Consider the following 6990-nt stretch of genomic DNA (forward strand, 5'->3'; position numbering starts at 1 on the left):
CCCTATCTGTAGATGAAATGATGATTTCCACTCAACAAGATAATGATAAAAATGTACACAAATACTTTGGGCATGTAACTTTAGGGAACAATAAAATTGTATGACATTAGGTAGTCACATTTCGGAAGTTCTTCCTCGTGGAGTTAAAAATAACTGGAAGCAGGTTATTGCCTGTGAAATGACTGATAAGACAACAAACCGAGAACACATGAAGACATTAATTACAGATAGTATTTTATTTGTTGAAAGTTGTGGTCCAACTGTGTTATATATTACATCAGATATGGGTTCTAATAATAGAGGCTTATGGTGTCTTTTGGGAGTGACAATAAAACCAAATGGTGATCGAGAAAATACATTTCAGTGTAACAATCATAGTATTTATATAATTCAAGATTTTTGCCACTTGCTCAAGAACTTGAAAAGTGCAATACATCGCACAGGACTTCATATATACAAGAAATTGCAAGAATTTTCAAAAACTCCTTCCTCATTTGTGTCATGAGTTTATATTCGTGATCTGTGGAAAGCAGAAGTATCTGCGGAAAAGCCTTTTCGCTTGCTTCATCATCTTAGAAACGAAGATCGCAATCCTCAAATTTTGACAAGATGAATGTAGGAGCTGCAATCTGACTTTTTTCTTTGAAAACTGCTGCAGGTTTAGAATTAGCAGTAAAGTTAAAACTGATTCACGAAGAAGCTTACTACTGCTTGGTTTATAAGGCAAGTGCATTAGTGGTTTCAGTTAATGAATTCAAGAGTAAGAAAAACAAGTATCACCAAACGTAATAAAACGGAAAAACACAGTTTTTTATATAAAATAATTAATATCTTTGAAGGTATATCATTTGGTAAAAGTTGGAAGCCTCTAAATTACGGTGTAATTCTATCGACCCTATCTGTAATAGATGTGGGGGGCTATTGTAAATAAATTGCTTAAAAAATCATTATGTGAAGAATGTAAAATATTTCTAGAAAAAAACTCTTTGAAGGATACACAATTAAATTATAATCAATATGTAAAACAGTTGGATAAAGGTGGCTTAATATATCCAAATTCATTTGTTTTTCAATTAATTTTAAATTGTGATATTGTCTATAAGATATTTTTAAATTATATTATGCATAATAACTCAAAAATTATAATAAATAAAATATGCAATGATATAAATATAACCTTCCCCTCTTATTGTAACATTAAAGGTTTCATTGTTAATTATTTTTTTACTATATGATCATTTGCATTAGTTAGTTTAAGTTGTGCAGTTAAATGTAAGAAAACTATGTATGGTACTGCATCTCTAAAAAAAAAAAAATTGAATGTGAATTTGATTATCCATATAAAAATAATATTTTTATTACTCATTAGTAATCTATTGTTTTATGAATAAATTGTTTGTTTTTTTTTTTTTTTTATTGAATTTTCCCTAATCTCATTGTATAATATGTTAACATTTTGGTAAACGGAACTAGAAAAAAAATAAGATATATATGTATAAAATATAAATGAAAGGGTTAAAATTAAATTGTATCCTCTTGAAAAAGAAAAAATTAAAAATTATCAGTCCAAGTGTATTATGTTAATGTCTTAAAAATAGACAGTTACGTTACTTTTATAAAAAATAGATAGGTAAAAAAAAATGTTTACTTGTAGAATTAATATAAAATGAACATTCAAGTGATTTTAAAAATGTATTTGTTTTTGCTTGAAACAAGACTAACCAATTGGTCCATTTCTTTGATCACAAGACTAGATGGTGCCAGGCGATAGAAGTCTAAAAATTAGATTGGTTTTAGATAATTGATAAATAATAAATCTTTATAAAATATAAAATGTTGTATTTTAATTATATATGACTAATAGTAATATAAATGATACAAATTTTACTGTAATTGTCAAGTTATCATAGTTATATACTAGTGGCTTTTATAATAAAAAAAAAAATACAAAAGAAAGTTAAAATATTAAATTTCCACGATACATTTAAGGCAGTGTAAAAAAAAATTTAAGTAAAATTACAATATAAGTTATATTACAGAGAATGTAATACCTGCATGTGTTGTCTCCGTCTTACAAACGTACAACATTGAAAGTTTTAAAATTGGAGTGAATACCTATCATCAAACTTAAAGGTAAGAATGTTTCTTGTTTAAAAATTTTTGTTTTCCGGAGCATAACAAACTGCCAATAGGTGGTCCAAGAAAAATTAAAAAACTTAGTGAATAATTTTAATTATTTACCTCATTTGTTTCTTTATTTATTGTAATCTGACTTGAACAACCGCCATATTTATCAGTAGTTTTTGGTGATTGATTTTTTGAGAAATTGTTTTTGTTGTTTTTGTTCATTGTTATAAAATAAAACTACACAACAAATTTTAGTAAATGCGAATTAATATTTTAACTAAATGCTTATGATTTATGAAACTGCAACACTAAAATTGATAAATTGGTAAATGATAGTACAGCGTACTATTATCATGTTTTCTTGCAGCCCAAATGGCGGATGCGTATACCTTCTTATATAGCTCTCTAGTATAAGTAGTTAATTTTTTATTCATTATTATTCTCCTAGACTCTACAGTCTATAGGTTGACTTATCGAACTTAAATAAACTATCTTACATAATATAACAATTTATTATTTGAATAATTAACAATGGATAATAAACTGTATAACGCTATTGGTTAGTTCATTAATAATTTTCTTCACAGACCACATTTACTTAAACACTATTAATTTATATTTTTACACTAACCTTGATCAACATCTCAAAAAAGTAATAGTATTTTTGTATATAATAAATAATAATTTATATAACATTTGATAGGTATTTTATATGATTTTTGAGTAACACAGTTGTAAAATAAAAATGTATTTATAGAAGTTTTTAAATTGTATAATATATTTAACAATGTATATACTATATAGGTATAGCACAAAATAGTTTACATACCTATTAGTCACTAAACATTATGAAAGTATAGAATACAATTTAAAAAAAATTCAGAATCTGCGGAACACCACTGATATAGGCTATTATATAGTTTAAGTGTTAAAAACCCATAGATTTGGGTGTGTAACAGAAAATGTACATCTTAATGAATTGTGAAAACTCTCCACATTATTGTTTGTCCTTCTTGGCAACCCATTTACTAACACAATGTTTGTTCCAACGCTCCGCAAACAATATCTAAAAACACAAATCAATATTATTTTTAATACAAATAATAATAATTATACTAATATTTACCTTTGGAATTTGGTAAAAAAAAATTAATTTGCACATTATGATTAGTAGCAAATAATTTAATAAGTTGAAATCCTTGTTCCATTTTGTCAGCTGGCAAAAGTGGCAAGCATATTAACATTTTAAGGAATTTTAATGCATGATCATTACTATTTATACTTTATACTCTGTAGATGGTTCATAGCTTTCATTTTTTTCCAAAAAGTCTACACATAATAAAGTAAAATATAAGCAAAGAAGATATTTGAAAAAATATATAGGTACTGCCACTGAAATCATTTCATGTAATGGATGTCTGTATAATGAATTTTTGTTTAAGTTCACGATCTGGACAGATTTTAGTACATGGATATCCAGTTCATGAAATGAGTGATTTAACTATGTGGATGTGACATATATAATTCATACATTGTAAAGTGTCCCTTAATTGAAGGTTGCCATTTTTAGATTTCATTAGCTATATCTTTATTGGAATCATATCAATAAAATATTTAATTCTTCGCAATAATGGGACAAATTAGCGTTTCATATTTACAGTTTAGTGGATACTCTTCAATACCAAATAGAGAGGTACTTAGGTAACTTTAGGTTAGGTAAAAAAAAAATTTACTATTATTAGTAAAGATACAATATACAAATATATTACAATATGGGGTCAAGTGGGTAAATGGAAATTGGAGTAAAAGGAAAAAAATATTATTTAAAATTAATTAATAGTGATTATGGAATTTGATATCATGAAGAATACCTATTTATTTGATTAATTAAATTGTATTTTATGTCATTCATACAAATTTTAATTTGCCCCAGCCATAAAACATTGTCAATTATACTTTTATTTTCATTTACCCCACACAGTGATTGGGGCTCATGGAAATTTGTAGCTTTTGAACATATGAAATATTATAATGATTGCTGCAACAGAATGATTTCATTTCAGTACAACACTTGTAGTTGGAAATAGTTATTTTCATTTACTTCAAAAGTATGGGGCAAATGTAAATTTTTTATGTAATCTCGAAAATTTTTTATTTTAAGTACCTAATCAACTACTTTTACTTTTGATTGTTAGCCCCAGCACCCAGGTGACAAATATTGTTCTAGAACATCACTGCTAGTGGGATCTGCCTATCTGAGCACACGTATTTATTATACAACTAATAAGCTATTGTAAATTAAACATACTTCGAAATGTCCGATTTCAATTTTTAATGTATCTATAAATATATGACTTCTTTGACTGCAAAACATCTACGCTTTTTAGGAAGTCAATTTTCAATTTTCAATTATAAAGAAGGAACCTTATAAAATTAAGAACATTATAATTCCGTGAAATAATTGCATTACGTTTTTATTTATTTTGCATATAAGGGTTTAAATAGAATAAATGAATCCTGGTCTAGAAACTTACGAGTTCAATCATTTTTTTTCGAAATCTTCAAGAAATATGTTTAATTTTTTAATAATAGTATGCAAAAAAAATAATTTCATTTTCTGTCATGTATTTATATGAAAATATTAACTTAACTCAGTTTAAAAAAAGTTCATATATTTTTTTTTAATTAGTATGTAAATCACATAAAGAGTGAATGTGTCTTTCTAGTTTCTAATTTATAAATTATAAAAAACAATTTTATTGAACTTTTATCATAATGTACACTGTTACCATTTTACTTTACTATTATTTACTAATTTAAACTATACTCATCTCAAATTAATAATTTGACAAATATATTTTTTTATATCGTATAGAAATTGAATGTTATTATACGTGAAGATCAGTACATGACCTTCATATATATTATAAGTTATATAACATTAAAACATAACAATTGTCAATTTGTAATTAAAATTTATTAATTTTATTAAAAACTATTATAATTGCAACTCGCATGATATATAATTTACAACTTAATAAAATTCATCAATATAGGTACAGAAAATTATGTTATCAAGAAAATGTTTGAGATTTTCTATTCGATTATTTTTATTTTATACTGATATCGTAATATTCACGTATAAACGAAAAATTTCAAAATGTTTTCAACTTGATGGATTTTTATAAAACCGACTGAGAAAAGCTAAGTTATTTCAACTGTTAATTAAACTAGTTAAGTTCATAAGTTGATTAGAAAATAAACTAACTAGTTGAGTTAAAAAGTTAAAAAAAAAATTAACTTTTTAACTTAACTTTAACTTTTTAACTAGTTAATGCCCACCTTTGCCAACAGTTTGACGGTCAGACAACCGAAACTATGGTTTTTGGGCTGAATATTTTCCAGAATATTCAGCTAAATACTCTACGCCGCAGTCCTCCCCTGGAACTCGGAAAAAAGTATAATAATAAGTACTTACCTATAATAATAAAATATATATACCTACTTAGATCACACTATGCATATCGCCGAGTGCCGATTGGTAATAGATTATTTTACCACAATATATTAAAAACCGTTAGAATTTTTATAATTAAAATCATATTTAGGTACAATAAATAATAATAATATATTAATTTACTTAGTTGTAGTTAATATAATATTTAATACAATAAAAAACATTTATTTTTGGAGAAAAGTTTGTAGGCCCGGGCATAGGTAATCTTATAAATATTTGTTTATAATATTAATATTTTTGTTGTCATAATCTAATGGACAAACGACATAGGCTGATAAACAAGGACAATATTAACCTAAAAAAACTTTGGGAAATAAAATAGGCACCGTAAAATTTTAAATTTTTAACCACCTATAGTTATTTAGTTTACTTATAGTCGTTTGTGTTTATGGGCTGGCTACTAGGCTAATGCCTAATGATTGTCTAATGTAAACTAGTATAGTAGGTATCCTGTATTATGAAATCGCGGAAAAAAATTCCTATGCTAGAAAAATAAAGTCCCGATAAAAAAGAATGAAAATATATCAAAATTAAAGTATAAATATGCTAAAATTGTATTTAAAAATACATTAAATTTACATACAAAATCATATAACATCATTACAAATGTCTGATTGTTAATTACTTACCTACTTAAATCACATATTATAAAATATAATAAAATTAAATTAAATACGAGTCCAAAATAATAAAATTGAATACAATAATAAATACAATTATAGTGCCTACTTATGTAATTATATTAATAATGCTATAAAAATTTAATATTTTAATTACGTACACCTCTTTCTTATGTTATGACTTATAATGACTTATGACCGTTAAAAAATCTAACACACCGATATTGCCCGCTTGTATTTGTGAACATACATTTTGTAGACGTTTTTCTACGGTCCGAATTTGCCCTAGTTTTTTAATAGTTCTCGAAATTCCTACAGAATCTAAAGCTAATTTCGCTTCATCTGCGGAAATGTTCATTTTTATTTTTTCTAATTAATTTCCTAATAGTTGGATGCTTAATTCTTATGCCCACAGTTTTGAAAATCGGTTATTCCATCTTACAGTCATATTATTTGTTCAATGTCCCAATATATGTTTGAATATTTTATACGTTACATCAACACACTAAAATACAAAGCACAATTGTAGAACTGTACAAGAATTAGATTGTCGGTACATTTTTCACTAAACTTCACTAAACGGAAAGATTACCGTATAATATTTGGGACGTTTATTGGCAACACATCGTAGGTACACATTCTTGTCGATATCTGGCTAGGCCAATAATAATTAGTACTGATTAGTGGCTAGTTTTAGACTTTTGGTTTACAGGCATTTTGTAATGT

Source organism: Acyrthosiphon pisum, chromosome A2 (genome assembly GCF_005508785.2).
Source record: "Acyrthosiphon pisum isolate AL4f chromosome A2, pea_aphid_22Mar2018_4r6ur, whole genome shotgun sequence".
Lineage (NCBI taxonomy): Eukaryota > Metazoa > Arthropoda > Insecta > Hemiptera > Aphididae > Acyrthosiphon > Acyrthosiphon pisum.